The following is a 17,134-nucleotide window of genomic DNA, read 5'->3' as shown; positions in this document are numbered from 1 at the left end:
GAACCTGGTTGGTTAGCAACCTGCACAGATTCATGCAGCGTAGTAACGTTATGAGTTGGGCTTATGGTTAATTGTTTAGCTAGCTAGCTATGCAAGTAACCATTTCAATAGAATGTTCATGATGGCACTGTGACAACTGTCGATAGACATAGCTGGTAAATTCGCTCTGGCTATCTACTCTGATTTCAGAGCACTCTCATCTGAGTTTTCTTTTCAATCAAAAATAATTGTTCGCTAGACTTCCCCCTTTGCTTTTTGTTGCACTTTTGAACGCACAGCTGTGGGCGGGCTGTATTGGGAGGTGTGGATGATGCTTCTCCATTGTTCAGCCATTTTTTGATTGTCAGCTTGGCTAAAACCAAAACTGTTCAGCCTTTCTTTCCAACACAAAGTCATATCGGACACCTACGAAGAAGGACTGTGTGATGATGGCATCTCAGGTAAGCAGCACTGGGCGTTCTCCCGTCCAACTTCTACATAGTCAGTAGTTAGCTCCTACGATTCAGTGTTGATTCATACCATTCTACTATATTACATACATACCGTAGAATGATAAATCATGCAATTGTTATTCTCAAGCGAACCAAAAGCATTTAGCTACGAATGCCTGTTAGTGCCATTTTCAGTTGAATTCATCTAACTTTCTTTCATGGCAACTCATAAGCAGGCCATGCCCTATTTGTTTCATAGTCAATATATAGTCACCTGTATGTACATACAGTACAGTACAAAAGTGTTAGGCACATGTAAAATACATACGTTCCTAAATGTAAAAAAAACAAAAAAAACTGAAGGAACATTTTCTTATTTCACCTTCTCTTATATCCAGAGTGGCAGGTGAAATATTTGCAGTGAGCCTTGCACAAGGTGGACCGTCTCCACGATATATGCAGGAGTGGTGTTACTACTATCTGGTGACCAGGACCCTGAAGGACCTAACAAAGGATAGTGTACATGAGTGTTGTCCCCAATACTGGAAACGGTGTGTTGATGAAATTGAAAGTGTATATTCTTCTCATTAATTTTTCAGCAATTAATTAGTTGTGTTTGAAAAATAAAATGTGCTTTCAGATCGAAGATGCCTTTGACCTGTCACTCTACACTGAAGGAATCCTCAACTGTGGCTACACAGCCTTCATGGGCTGAAACATTTGATCTGAGTTGAAATTGTGTTTTAAAGTCCATTATTCTTACATTGCAACAACCCACAATGTGTGTCAACAGATTTCATTCATTATGTTTTAAACAATATTGTTTTTAGAGTACATTATCATGCCTTACTGGTGTAGAAGTCAAGTGCAGGAGAGCAGAGAGTTGTGATCAGCTGCACACTTTATTAGGCAGAAGCAAACAGCCGGACGCAACTGCGTCAAACCTCCAGCCAAAAGCGAAAGTGTAAGGCGCGACAAAGTCACAATGAAGAAGAAGAGTTTAACAATAAACATACTACGGGTGAAATACGGTCCCCGTGTAATGCTCGTCTTCCTCCTCGTCTGAGGAGGAGCAAGGATCGGACCAATATGCAGCGTGGTATGTATCCATATTTTATTTCTTTAAGCGACGTAATGAAGAACACTTAAACAAAAACGACGTGAACAGACCTGAACTTGAGAACATAAAACATGAACGCACAAACAGGAATGAACACACGAACGAATGAAACGAAACAGTACCGTGTGGCGAACAAACACAGACACAGCAACAATCACCCAAAAACAAACAGTGAGAACAGCCTACCTTAATATGGTTCTCAATCAGAGGAAACGTAAAACACCTGCCCCTGATTGAGAACCATATCAGGCTAATACAATGAACCCAACATAGAAACACATAACATAGAATGCCCACCCAGCTCACGTCCTGACCAACTAAACAAGGCTAAACAAAGGAAATAAGGTCAGGAACGTGACACCCCGGGAAACACCAGCCTGGTGCGTCACACAAAAACACGTAACAAATAACAATTCCACACAAAGACATGGGGGGGAACAGAGGGAATATATACAGTATGTAGTGTGATTAGGGAATGTAAACCAGGTGTGCGGGGAAACAAGACAAAACAAATGGAACAATGAACAGTAGAGCGGCGATGGCTAGAAGACCGGTGACGCCGACCGCCGAACGAACAAGGAGAGGAGCCGACTTCGGCGGAAGTCGTGACATTTCTGCAGTAAGATATGCAAATCTCAATGAATGTCCATGTCTATCTTTTTCCTTTTGTTAAGAGCTGTTTTGCTACATTTAACCACAAAACGTACGCCGATGCTTCAGCAGCTGCGGGAAGGCCTTGAAGTCTACAGCCTAATAGAGGTCATGCAGAAGAAACCAAAGGAATGTCGCAATATCTTTGTGATTGGGGATGATGACATGGTAATTAACAAACTCTATTTTAGTATTCTGCCTGCTAAATCTGAATGTTATTTACGGGATCCTGGTTTTGTTCAGGTGACCTGTGTATCAGAATTATAGTGAAAGTAATGTATGTCTTGGAATTTTAGATAGTCAAAACTCGACCTCAATGTCTTTAGGTTGATGCACACTACATCTCAAACCTGGCCCCAGAGATTAGTGAAAGTGGTTCTCCAAAACAAAAGAAGGAGACGGAAATCTTGGATTTCTTAAAAAAATTCTTCCAAGAACTTGATGGTATGTATTGTTTGCACTCGTGCCTACTCCCTGCTTTTGTTACTGTAGTATGTCATGTTTGTCTTTAAACTCAAATGAGCTGCTCCATAGGAGCGATGTCAATGTAACACAATGACGAGAAAGACACTGGAGAACCACTTTCTGTTCCCAGTGTAATGCAGTGGCAGGCACACAGACACCTGCTAGTCTCAGAGAGAGAAAAATTCAAGATAACCACACTGTTTGTCACCCTGTTAGTGCATGCACCGAGACAATAACATTTCCCACAGCCCATCTGAGACTTTACGATGCAGTTAAATCAAACATTGAAACAGCAATCAAATACGTTGCAAGGTTTGATAGAGTGTAGCTGAAAGATTGCGTTAACTGACTGATAAAACACATGTTCCTGTGAAGAGAAGCAGGCAAATCTTTGTTGCTTTAATTTGGGATTACCACTTAAGGTCTTGAATTGTGTGAAAGATTAATTATAACAAAGCGACCAAATTTATGGTACTTTACAAGGGCAGAACATCTCCATAATGAATATTTACTTCCCCCCTGCCCACCCCCCTGATTTCCTCACTAAGGTATTTCTAGACTTTTCAGAATTAAAATTGGAGTGGTTGGAGGAGATTTTAATTGTTTGTTGAACCCCCTTATTGATAAGTTTCCCAGCGGTATAACTCCACTCTCTCCTCGAGCTAAGTCACTTAAAGCTATTTGTGATGATCTGGGGTATGCTGATGTTTGGAGAACTTTTCACCCCTCCAACAGAGAGTTCACTTTTTTCTCTGCACCTCATGGATGTCAGACTAGAATAGACTTTTATTTATTTATTTTTTACTTTTTTATGCCCAGGACGTCTTTGCAGTCTGTTTTATCCGCTAGGATAGGAAGCATAGTCATATCTGATCATGCAGAGGTGATCCTGGACATAAAACTCAACGGGGCATTCAATCTGTCAAGACATTGGAGGTTGAATACAACCATCCTTAAAGACCATACATTCACATCATATTTTATTACAGAGTTTAAGAGGTGTTGTTTTGTTTTCCAACAAAAAAACATTTTTTTTTTTGCCAGTATCAAGAGTGGCACTGGGGCTAAAACAATATCCTACATATTGTGGGAGGACTGCACTTAAAAAGGTTGTGGACTCATAACTAATCAAAAGCATGCATGTATATGTCCTTACCAACAGATGAGGAGTCAGTGGTAGYGGTCACTTGACATTGCAGCACAGCAAGATTCTCAGTAGACAGGGGGCGTGGGGTGTCAGGAACAATGATCCCATTGTCAGTGTTTCCAGATTATCCTGCTGAAAAAGCAGGTCCTCCACCTGCTGAATCTGGAAAACTCAAAAGAAACAAATCTGTATTAGTGACGATAAATTTAAAGGAAGATCTGTCAAGCCATTCACATATGACACAGACACATACCTCTGCATAGTCTGGCTRAGACACAGGTGTTTGGAGAATTACGATATGCCACAGCTGGTGAAGTGTCAGGTTCYCCTCTGTACTTAAAGGTTGATTACTCCAACTCTCTGTGAAATGCTGCAGATCTGCCCGCAGACGAGGTAGGAACCCGTATCCCACACAGAAGAGGTGGATAGAATTGGACAGCTCAAGGTTGCCTTCTTCCTCCAAACTGTGCAGCAAGTTGTAGTACTGACTAGTCACAGCACTCCAAAGATCTCTCCATAAGCGTTCCACTCTAACAGAGAGAAATAAAAGGTTTTGTGGTGGGGGACCTAATCTCTGTGGTCCTGTGGTCTTCCTCCATGAATAGTGAACACTGAGGTGGGTCCGAGGTTATAGAAATGCAAGTTGTGTGTGCCTCTGTGAGTTACTGATAAATGTGACGCAGACACCTATCAGAGTGTACCTGAAACATTTAAATATAGAGGGCTATGTGTCTCACCACTTGGTTAATGCAAGGCTAACCCCCAGGAAATCATGACTTGGCAGCAACTGTGCTATAGTCCAGTGAAAATGGCAGAGTGTTTACGTGGTTAAATCTTAGAATTAGCAGCTGACATCTTAAGGTTTTAATTAATGCATGTGAGACAGGTTCCATGTACAACAAGACAGGCAGAGGGGAAAAAGAAAAATAACACAGAACAGTTTAATTACCTCTGGTTATGGGCACTTGCCAGCAATAAATCTTCCACAGCCTGTTCCTCGGACAGTGAACATACATCTGGAAATATTATGTTCAACCTGTCCCCTGATCAGCTCGCACTCTTAAAGTAAAGAATAGCTTATTTTTGTAGATATGAATACAATAACTGTCACGGCATTCAAGAGAAGATGAGGACCAAGTGCAGCGTAGTGCGTGTTCATATTTATTTAAATAACCGAACACTAAACACAAAAATGAAAAAATAAAATAAAAAAAAGAATAACCAAAACAGTTCTGTCTGGTACAGAATACAAAACAAAAAACAACTACCCACAAACACTGTTTGGAACAGGCTACCTAAGTATAGCTCCCAATCAGAGACAACGATAGACAGCTGACTCTGATTGAGAACCACACCAGGCCAAACACATAGAAACACAACATAGAAAAAAGAACATAGACTGCCCACCCTAGTCACACCCTGGCCTAACCAAAATAGAGAATAAAAAGCCTCTCTATAGCCTGGGCGTGACAAACTGAGATTTGACCGTTCAATCTAAAGCAGCAGATTTCATTTCCAGGATACGTCAAAACAGCACAGAAAGTAATCTAGGAGGTTTGATGAGGAGATGTCAAGGGTTTTAATACAGAAAGTWACTCCTCACAAGACGTTACAATACATTAGTGGTTAGGATGAATATGCATAATGCAAGTCATTKTTTTTTTCATTCTACTATATCAATATTTACCTTGAAGGCCATCCATATCTGCCGACTCCATCCATAAAGTATCCAYAAGCAGTTGCTGCTTTGTTATTGGCTGCAGTGTCCAGATAGAGGATCTATARAAGAGGTAGCCTACGCTTAACACCAGACCGGTGTTGTGGTTGTTCATTAGGTGATGGGAAATATGCAATATGCATACAAAATAATATATTTACCTTCCTTGTAAATCCATCTATACCGCCAAAGATGACAATGTTGTATCTTGGGAAAAAAGCATTGTAATTCAAAGTTATTTATGCATTACCAGTTGATGAAGAACAACTTCATGCATTYTTGAAAATGTGTCTACGAATAAGTAAGAATAAAAAAGTAAAAATATCTTCATAGATTTGATGGAGYCATTATACATCTRAMTACCTTATCAATTTATGATTTGTATCAATGTGGACGAGAGACAGGGGAGCAGGAACAGAGTATCWTCGCCGAGCAATACAATGAYGCTGGATCATTCTGGCAATGATACCTGCACCATCTACACGCTGCAAAGACTCCCTAACTCTTCGCCATCGTACACGATGGCCCATTGCTCTGAGACTTCCTTTGACCATTCTTAAGTCCACATGAGGCATCCTTGCCTTAATGGCGATGACTTTCTGGTCTAACTCTTCATCTGACATATCAGAATAGCATTCCCTGAAATACATATTGTGTTCTTTCATCCTTCTGTAAATGGTCGACCTTGAAATGCCATGCATGTCAGCTAAGTTAGCCAGAGGAAAAGCAGTATCCAGCATACTTTGAAATGTGTCACGAGTCATTTCTAGTTTTGGCCGTCCTACATTCCCACCATAAGAACTGATAACAACTTCATTAAATAGTGAAGGGCCAACATTGTGTGTGAGATAGGTGCTGACAACTTCAATAAACTGTTGCAGACCATCTACCACCTCCACAGGAATATCAATATAATTTACCCCAGCTCGAACAAACTGTAACGCTTGTCTGCACACAAATCAATGGGTCATCTGCTGATGATAGATCCTATCCTTCAACCTGATCAATAGCTGCTGAGCCATTCTTCCCTGCAATGAAGCAATATCCCAATTAGTTCATGTTATATGATTAAAAACAATGCATGTATGACAACACTGAGAGCAACTGTGTGTTTTATAGTAAGCCTGTGTACAGTATCATTAGCTAATGGATTTTTCTGCAAAAAAAGCTAACCGTTACACTGTCATGAAATATGATTATATATCGACTATGAAACAAATAGGGCATGGCCTGCTTATGAGTTGCCATGATAGAAAGTTAGATGAATTCAAAATAAATGCTTTTTGGTTCGCTTGAGAATAATAATTGCATGATTTATCATTCTACGGTATGTATGTAATATAGTAGAATGGTATGAATCAACACTGAATCGTAGGAGCTAACTACTGACTATGTAGAAGTTGGACGGGAGAACGCCCAGTGCTGCTTACCTGAGATGCCATCATCACACAGTCCTTCTTCGTAGGTGTCTTTGGTTGTTTAGTACATGGCCTCACATGTAAATCCTAAAGAGATGGGTGGGGCTAAGGCCTAAGAGGGTGTGAATGATGCTGAATGGGTGTAGACAGAGAAGAGCTTTCCAGGTCTACCAAACTATTCAAGGGCCATTTTCTCAAAAGTGGGGTTACAAGTTTATCAACTTTCAAAGCAGAATGACTTTCCCGTTGTTCCTCAAATGTAGTGTATGATGTACCATTTTGTAGCTCTGAGTCTCTACTTTCATCCAATGTAAAAGACACAATTTCAAATATTGCTACATAAGTCCTTTTCGAGCCGGTTGGTCACATTTTAGTCACTCAAAAGGCTAGATTTGCAGGTGTGGCTGCCTTGCTCGCACTGAAAACGTTTCKTTCATCCGCTGAAAACCCTCCCACTTGCTGGCCAACAGATTTTCTCATGGAGTTTTCATTCAATAGGGTTCTCAGTACATTTATATAAAGCCATCCCTTTKAATMTGGTGTACCTTTAATTAAAATGTTCTCGATAGGCTGATTAGAATATACTGCATATTAAGAAAAAAGTTACGAATATTAGCGACCAATGAAAGAAAGTCATATAGGCCTAAATACATGTATATTCGTCTCATTTTCATCACCAATTGGTAGATTTAAAAAATACTCTGATCTTGAAGATTATTTAGGGTTAGCATAGTAGGTAACACAAGACTTTATGACACGGACATTACCATGTCACAATGTCATAACAGCTGACCTAACTTGTCATAATCATAATACTGTCATGACCGATATATTTACACCTGTTGTGACATACACTACATGACCAAAAGTATGTGGACACCGGCTCGTAGAACATCTCATTCCAAAATCATGGGAATTAATATGGAGTTGGTCCCCCCTTTGCTTCTATAAAAAGCCTCCACTCTTCTGGGAAGGCTTTCTACTATATGTTGGAATATTGCTGCAGGGACTTGCTTCCATTCAGCCACAAGAGCATTAGTGAGGTCAGCACTGATGTTGAGCAATTAGGCCTGGCTCGCAGTTGGCGTTCCAATTCATCCCAAAGGTGCTCGATGAGGTCAGGACTCTGTTCAGGTCAGTCAAGTTCTTCCACACAGATTTTGACAAACCATTCCTCTAGGGACCATGCTGAAACAGGAAAGGGCCTTCCCCCAACTGTTGCCATAAAATTGAAAGCACAGAATCGTCTAGAATGCCATTGTATGCTGTAGCCTTAAGATTTCCCTTCAAGCTAAGGAGGCTAGCCTGAACCATGAAAAACAGCCCCAGACCATTATTCCTCGTCCACCAAACTTTACATGCATTCAGGCAGGTAGCCTTCTCCTGGCATCCGCCAAATCCAGATTTGTCCGTTGGACTGCCAGATGGTGAAGCGTGATTCATCACTCCAGAACATGCATTTCCATTGCTCCAGAGTCTTATGGCGGCGAGCTTTATACCACTCCAGCTGACAACTTGCATTGCGCATGGTGATCTTAGAGTTGTGTGCGGCTATTCGGCCATGGAAACCCAATTCATGAAGCTCTCAACAAACACTTGTTGTGCCTACGTTGCTTCCAGAGGCAGTTTGGAACTCGGTAGTGAGTGTTGCAACCGAGAATAGGCGATTCTTACATGCTACGCACTTCAGCACTCAGCCGTCCCGTTCTGAGCTTATGTGGCCTACCACTTCGCGGCTGAGCAGTTTTTGCTCCTAGACATTTCCACTTCACAATAACAGCACTTACAGTTGACCAGGGCAGCTCTAGCAGGGCAGACAGTAGACGAACTGACTCGTTGGAAAGGTAACATCCTTAGACGGTGCCACGTTGAAAGTAACTGAGCTCTTCAGAAAAGACCATACTACTGCCAGTCTATGGAGATTGCATGACTGTGTGCTAAATTTGCAAATAAATTCATAAAAAATCCTACAATGTGATTTTCTGGATTTCTTTTTCTCATTTTGTCTGTCATAGTTGAAGTGTACCAATGATGAAAATTACAGGCCTCTCTCATCTTTTTAAGTGGGAGAACTTGCACAATTGGTGGCTGACTAAATACTTTTTTGCCCCACTGTACATGCCCATATATCAGTCATCTATCAAAAAGTTTTGTTGTCCTGCTCCTGAAATCTGCTCCTGCATCCACCCCAATCATCAGCAACAGAGCATTAGAGTAGGTGCATGTCTGACATCAATGTGTGCGCAATTACAACGATCATTTAATATGGTCAATTTAAAAAATAAATGATACAGCATAAACATGCTGTTGACACGTAGGCTATGGTGTAATGGAATGTTTTGCCTTGTGTGGTAGTTTTTGAGGGGTTTTAACACTCTTATGTAGGTGTCATAAAATAAAATGACACACTATATGTCACAGCAGGTCTAAATATATGTGTCACGACAGTGTTATGACCATATTATAACAACTTATGACAAGTTATGTCAGCCGTTATGACATATGACATAGTTATCACCGTGTCATAACATGTTATGACACTGGGTGTCAAGTTAAGTTATGAACCATACCTAAACAGGTTGGAGAGTCTTTATGCACAACATATATTAGTAAATCAAAAATACAGTGGTTTGATTCATCCTGAAAGTTGACATATTTCATTCTTCAACCCATGAAATATTGGAGGGTGAGAAAAGTGTACAGTGGTGGTTAAACAATAGTCGTATAAATCTACCCTAATAATCCTCACTAATCACGTAACTGTGATGACAACGGTCCAGTGGTCATGAAGCAGGCTCCAGGTTTAAACTGCTGTGAATGGTCTGCGTTCCATAATGATTCWAATAGGCTGCATGTCCCAAATTATTGCACAACTTGTATTACGTTGTTATGATCCAGTACTGCTAGCCACCTTCAGGAACAACCACAGGGACCTGACAGAGGAAAGAAAGGTCAACTAACAGTAGAATGGAATGATGCAAAATGTAGGCTTATGCACTACAACATGAGGGTTCCTCAAGGGTTCCTTGGGAAYGGTGAGGGTTCTATGTGGAACCATACTGACTCACAGAACCCTTTGAGCCCTTCAATGGTTCTTTGCGGTTCAAAAAAAAGTTATTCCCTCTTTTAGTGAAAATTAAAACGTAGGGGTGTCTCATTAGAATATTTTGGCCGTGGTTTGTTCACAGCTCTTTTTGTGCAGCCGTGAATGAGAGTGTCACTCCATTTTATATAATGTGTTGTGTTATGCTTTTACATGTTATTTAAGACTATAGTCAGTGTGTCTTGTGAAAAATTCACGTATGGTCTTSTGAATGGTTGATTAAGTTAGGAGTTCTGAATTGTCTCCTCAGGGACCCCCAGCCGTTCAAGAGCTAGCACACCGATGTATTAATAAAAACAATAATAAAATCTATGGAATTTTTACAATATAAAACAATAAAAATAACCTTTGAGATTGAAAATGGTTCTGTATAGAATCATTTTCAATAAAGGTTCTGTAAAGAACCATAAAAAGGGTTCTATATAGCCCCAAAACCACAGCTTTTTTTGGTGCTGTGTACAACCTTTTTTGAGTGGTTCTTTATAGCACCATACAGGTTCCATTTTGAACCTCATGAGCATGGTACTTTATAGAACCTTAGAAAAAGGCTCCATATAGCACCAACAAGGGTTCCGCTATGGTTACAAGCCAAAGAACCCTTATTTGGCACTATATAGAGCCATTTGATTTTATTGTGAAAAATGTCACTGCAGTCACTGCACTAAAGTAGAAGTTCCCTTTCAGTCCTTTCAGTCCGTCAACTTCAGTACGACATACTATGGGGAGTCGCACTCTCGCGACTTTGGATGAAGGATCTACAATCACGCCTGACAAGGCCAATGAAATCCAAGCCTCACTGGAAGCCCCGCCTTCAACAGATAAATAAGCGTGAGGCTCGTATTCATTCCTTCAAGTATTCCGCGCTTCACCTCGATGTGAACAGGAACGATAAACGCTACAAAAATAAACAATTGGAAAACGAGACTGTCTTACATTGCGCCAAGTAAACTATCCCATAGTGGTAGAGCATGCTCACCCCCTGAATGTTGTGAGCTGAAGGTTTTATTTGTTTTCTAATCAAAAACAATTGGTTATTGTTCAATTTGCTGGTGCAATGACACAGTTAGCAAAACGTATCTGGGCCGGACCTCGCTCACATTGGCCACTTTTGTGTGGCCCACATAACAGCCAGAATTGACGCACCTTGTAACCGCATTTTAGCCAACAACTCAGCTAAGGTTCACTTATTCTAGCCGGAACAAGGTCGTACTGCCATAATGAAACCGGAGGTCTGCAATAAGAAAGCTTCATTTGGGACATATATTGTAAGAGACACTTTCTCTGGGTTAGATGCTCTTGTGAAAAAATTCTACAACAATAAAGACAGGATTGGACTGTGATTTGTACATTTTATTCACAAGCAAAAGATAATACATACAATGTTAAAACTACAATGTGTCTATTCTTGAGCTATAACCCCACATTTGGTTGGTCTGATTGATTGACAAGTTGGGAAATCAAATTACAGCAGTTGAAGGACAATTTATGTATTTAGGACACTAATCTGTATTTATCATWTAGATGCCATGTTATAGAAGGTTGAAGACACTTAAATGTATATCACTAGGTTGAGTAACTTACCTGAAGCACGTTCGTCTTCCTGAGCATCATCTGGAAAACAGATCCGTCCTTTTACAAGCTGCAAAGATCTTGTTATTATGATGCAGGTCTGTAGATGTTGTAGAAACAAAAAATTGTGTCATTTGAAACTTTGCACGTTCATGTCAGATATTGTCTCAAGACGGCAAAACCTACGGCCACAGATCATTGCAGATAAAGTTTAGAATTACAAAACGTTAATTTCTACAACCTGGAATCATGTAGTACAATCTACAGACCTGCAGCAGGATAACGAGTACTTTGCAGCTTGTAAAAGTACGTATTTGTGTGTTTCTGGAGCCTTTTGTTACTATTTCCATCTCAAGGAAGACTGCTGCTGCTGATAAGTTGCTAAAAGCCTAGTGATAATTAAAAACAAGTGGCTTCATCCTTCTATAACATTTATKTGATGATGGTCCTAAATACTGAAATGGTCTTTTAATTTATGTGTATATTATAGTAAAGTTAGCACAACAAAGCACATTAAATTAGAATACAGTAATGTAAACTGTACTCTATTGTGCTCTACTGTAATGTACTAAAGTCTAGCTAGGGCATGCTAGCTTAATCATTCACCATAACATACACATGCATTGATACTTAACATTTAAGTTCTGCAGATGCAACACAGCTAACACTGTTGCCCATATTGCTTTAAAACAAGCTCACATCTCAAATGATTGTTGCCCAAATGGGCTTTGTAAAGACAAAATAGAAACATGACTTGCAAATGACAACAAGCCTTATACACATCAGAACACTGACAACACTGGGCCACATCAGAACACTAACAACATTGGAACAGAAACTAGTCTCTAAGACAGCAACATTGATGGTGCAAAAAAACAAACTTGTCTGGCTTATTGACAACATAGTTGTCATGAAAATTGACCACTATTACCGTCATCTGATCACTTGGTAAAAATAAAATAAAAATATGAGCTAGATTACCCTGAGCAATTAAGCCAAACTTAATTGCAACTAATTTAATTTAATTGCAACTAAATAACTAACTTAACTTAACTTAATTGCAACTAACGCCAGTGCCCGTCTGCACTTGACAGAAGGGCACCTTTCCACGAATTCCCCTCCACTTCATGGTCTTTGAAAGATCGTTGGAGATTATGTGCCATGATCCTCCACAATCTCTCTTTCACATCACAGCCACCGTTCCATCCCAAATAGTCAATCTGTAACCACACAGACAACAGAACAGGGACCATAACATATGGATTTTGAATGTCAATATTAAGTAACTCACCTCATTTTAATAGCATATTGGCTGCTGAGTTTTTTTTCCAATATCAGAAACACAAACATTATCTTAGTTTTGGATAACTAAGGCTCCATACAGATCTGGATATTGATTATGTCTCAGCTAATAATACCACCAATTTTTAAAGCATAKTTATAATGGCTGACTYGGTCAGGAGATAGAAATGCAACAATGAGTTCTCAGCATCTTTTGCCTGAACTCTCTGCCGGCCTTCAGCTCGCCATCAAGATGTTCCATTTGTTGAACACTTCCTACTGGAAAAAGACCATCAGGTAGGTCTTCTTGCAGGACRCTCCTGCCTCTCTGGTCTTGAATGGTTTGACTAATTATTCTAATTTGTTCTAATATAATTTCCTGCTTTGTCAGAACATTCAGGAGCAGAGCTGAAGAACATGAAGAGTCATACAGTCTTTTAAACAATAAATATACATTTAATAAACACAAACAGAACATAAATCATCTCCATGCAATAGTGATGTTTTTAAAGTCTTTGCGCTGAGAACAATTCCTGGTCTGTCCTGTAGTTATAAAACATGTATACTGTACGTGTTTCAGCGTATTTGAAGACCAGGAGGAATCATGAAAACACAAAACGGATCTATCTCTATTATACGTTTTGAAAATGTGTCGCTGTTGTAGGTCTTTGGTTGGGTAGGCAGTGAATTGGAGAATTTAGCATTTTGAAAACCCTGTCCAAAAAAAAATTTTGGGGGTATTTTAGGGTTGTCTTTCGTAGTCGCGTATTTTGCCTTCAAATTGTGTAGATACTACATAAAACGTGTGCAGATACTACACAAAATGTGTGCAGATTTGTGGAAAGTTACCACCAGTTTTAACAGAACTAAACCACAAACTACAAATTGTACCACATGCACATGCAGTATATCTGTTGACAGTCAGTAAAAACAAATACTGCTTTGTCTTTACACACAGCGCATAGATAACAATAAGCTGTCAAATGATCAAACTAATAAAGCCTAAAAGAAAAAGCTGTCAAACTCGTGTTGGTCAGCATGTGAAGCTAGGTAGTGTTCAGCTTGACTAGACAGCACATGAAAGAAAGAGAGGAGKGTGTGCGTCAGCTGTCACATAAGATATGAGGTATTTTGGGGGAAAAGTTCAAATAATGTAATATAAATAAGAAAAAAAAAATTCTGCACTGGCGATTCACAATGTTTAAAATATATATATTTTTTACGATGCATACTACATCAGGGGTTTGCAAAGCACTCCTATCTTCAACATTTCAATCGGAGCGCATAAGGACCTGTGAATTGTTACATCATTACTCAACACAATTCCTTAGCGCAAAACAAATGCTCACAGTTGTTCACTTCAGCGGTTTGTGGTCGTTGCGTTGAGTCTCTACCAGACAGTAATCAAGAGACTCAGCAGAGGCATTACTAGTTGTTAACCGTCTGGACTCCATTAGCTCAGCCCTACTGGAAGTTCAAACATTCATAAACTTGTTTCATTTGTATTGGTAATGTATTACTTATGCTATAAAGTAAAGTACTTAGGTACAGTATTTGTTACATTCTGGCAATCCCTACTCAAAACACAATGTAAAATGTATCATTCTGTGACACTTTTTGTATACAAATAACRGACATTTTGGAAGTGGATCAACAGTAGACTAATGTAAAAAATGGAGTACCTAAATCTTTCTTTTTTTGGTGGAATTTCCCGGTAACAGCATATTGGGGTTGTAATGTCAACAAAATTCAAAAGTGTTTACTAACTTGTTATACATTGACAATAAAAAACTATCGAATTGCAATATACTACACTTTCTCAAATTAAGTTAAAAGTTAATTGAAAACATTTTCCTACGTACATATTGATATTGTATTTATTTGGTGCAACATTTCCAGAAAAGAGGGCATACCTTCTAAAATCTGGTGACTCTGTATAAGCTCAGGAGAAGTGTGTCTTCTGGAATCTGATGGCCCAAGAGAGGCGTGTCTTCTGGAATCTGATGGCCTAAGAGAGGCGTGTCTTCTGGAATCTGATGGCCTAAGAGAGGCGTGTCTTCTATAGTCTGATGGCCCAGGAGACGTATTTCCTCTGGAGTCAGATGGCCCAGGAGAGGCATGTCCTCTGGAGTCAGATGGCCCAGGAGAGGGCATGTCCTCTGGAGTCAGACGACCCAAGAGAGGCGTGTCTTCTGGAATCTGATGGCCAAGAGAGGCGTGTCTTCTATAGTCTGATGGGCCAGGAGACGTATTTCCTCTGGAGTCAGACGACCCAGGAGAGACATGTCCTTTGGAGTCAGACGACCCAGGAGAGGCATGTCCTCTGGAGTCAGACGACCCAGGAGAGGCATGTCTTTTGGAGTCTGATGGCCCAGGAGAGGCATGTCTTCAGGAATCTGATGGCCCTATAGTTTGATGGGCCAGGATATGTGTGTCCTCTGGAGTCAGATGGCCCAGGAGAGGCATGTTCTCTGGAGTCAGATGGTCCCAGGAGAGGCATGTCTTCAGGAATCTGATGACCCTATAGTTTGATGGGCCAGGATACGTGTGTCCTCTGGAGTCAGATGGTCCAGGAGACGTATAGTTTTTGGATTGCAGTGGTTTATTGATTTTGGTGCACTCTGCAGTGTTCTCTTTACTGCTGCTCTTGGGTTGTTTATACATTGTTGGTGCACTGGGTATGTTTCTCTCTGACATACTCCTGGGCTCATCATCATCATATTCTCCTGGGAATCTTCTGTTTGTTTTTCTAACAAATGTTTTAAAAGTTTAAATGAGACTGAACATCTTTAAACTAAGGTCATTTATTCAATGCTCACTACAAGTCACAAAACATGAAAATAATACTACTAAACAGAACTTACATTCGCCTGCGTTTCACCTTCACAATAGACTCTAACTCTTCTGTATCTGTCTGTAAATCTGTGAGCGCCTCGGCCTCTGCTAGTTTTAGCCGCGCTGCGGTATAATTATCTGTAAAACATGAATCAAATGAACAACCACTAAGGAAAAAAATATACTACCTAAACCTTAAAGGGTTCTTTGTCTCTCCCCATAGGAGAGTGGTTCAGAGATATTTCACTGATGAGCCCACCCACAGCATGATGTTGCCTCCCCCAATAGAATGCTCTGCTTCTATTATGTACACAAACACACAATATTAGAAACAATTTATAGACATTAGGATGAGACGGGTAAAATGGGTAAAATGGTAAAGATTAAAGGATACAGAATGTTTACTATTGGGAACCGCCAATTATGTTGAGAGCAGCAATTGAGAGCTACTACTACTACTGTATACACTAACAATTTAGTGTTTAACAATTTACCCGTTATAATTCCTAGAATCTAGCTTACTCTTTGTTGTAGAAGAGTTACTGAAGAGTTATTTTTGGTTCCATGTAGAAGCCTTTCTACACACCCCTGGAACACCCAAATAAACATGTTGCATACCTGCTGAGAAAATGCTGCTGATTATGCATACCTGCTGACATTACCCTATTTCTACAATATATATAGCATTGAAGTTACTGTGGTGGGTAATGGAGAGGAGCAGGTACTTCCTGTCAGAAGGAGGGTCAACAGGGGAATGGCATCCAATATTATTATGACATGCCCTACTAAAACAGTTATGTATGTGATACTAAGATATTTAACAACAAAAAAATAAAGAGGGAGACTTTACCTTAAAAATTGCAAGTGGCAGAAACTCTTCCCGCCTTCTCGTCTATACAGTAAGGTCAGCTACATGCTAATGTTTGCCAAGCTAACACACATTATTTAGCTAGGTAACTAGCTAGCTAATTATAAAATAACACTAGCCAAGCACATACAGTACCAGTCAAAAGTTTGGACACACCTACTCATTTTTCTATATTTATTCTTTCCTACATTACAGAATAATAGTGAAGACATCAAAACTATGAAATAACACATATGGAATCATGTAGTAACCAAAAAAGTGTTAAACAAACCAAGATATGTTTCATATTTGAGATTCTTCAAAGTAGCCACCCTTTGCCTTGATGACAGCTTTGAACACTCTTGGCATTCTCTCAACCAGCTTCATGAGGTAGTCACCTGTAATGTATTTCATTAACAGGCTTGCCTTTTTAAAAGTACATTTGTGGAATGTCTTTCCTTCTTAATGTGTTTGAGCCAATCAGTTGTGTTGTGACAAGTTAGGGGTGGTATATAGAAGATAACCCTATTCGGTAAAAGACCAAGTCCAC

At 39.8% G+C, this 17,134-nt stretch overlaps 1 pseudogene; it reads left to right on the top strand.

Moving 5' to 3' along the window:
- The first annotated feature begins 428 nt into the window (after positions 1-428).
- LOC139024067 (uncharacterized) lies at positions 429-15,313 on the top strand (annotated as a pseudogene).
- Positions 15,314-17,134: the final 1,821 nt, after the last annotated feature.

The sequence above is a fragment of the Salvelinus sp. IW2-2015 genome, unplaced genomic scaffold (assembly GCF_002910315.2).
Source record: "Salvelinus sp. IW2-2015 unplaced genomic scaffold, ASM291031v2 Un_scaffold936, whole genome shotgun sequence".
NCBI classification, from domain to species: Eukaryota; Metazoa; Chordata; class Actinopteri; order Salmoniformes; family Salmonidae; genus Salvelinus; species Salvelinus sp. IW2-2015.
This window is presented reverse-complemented; position numbering and strand designations above follow the sequence as displayed.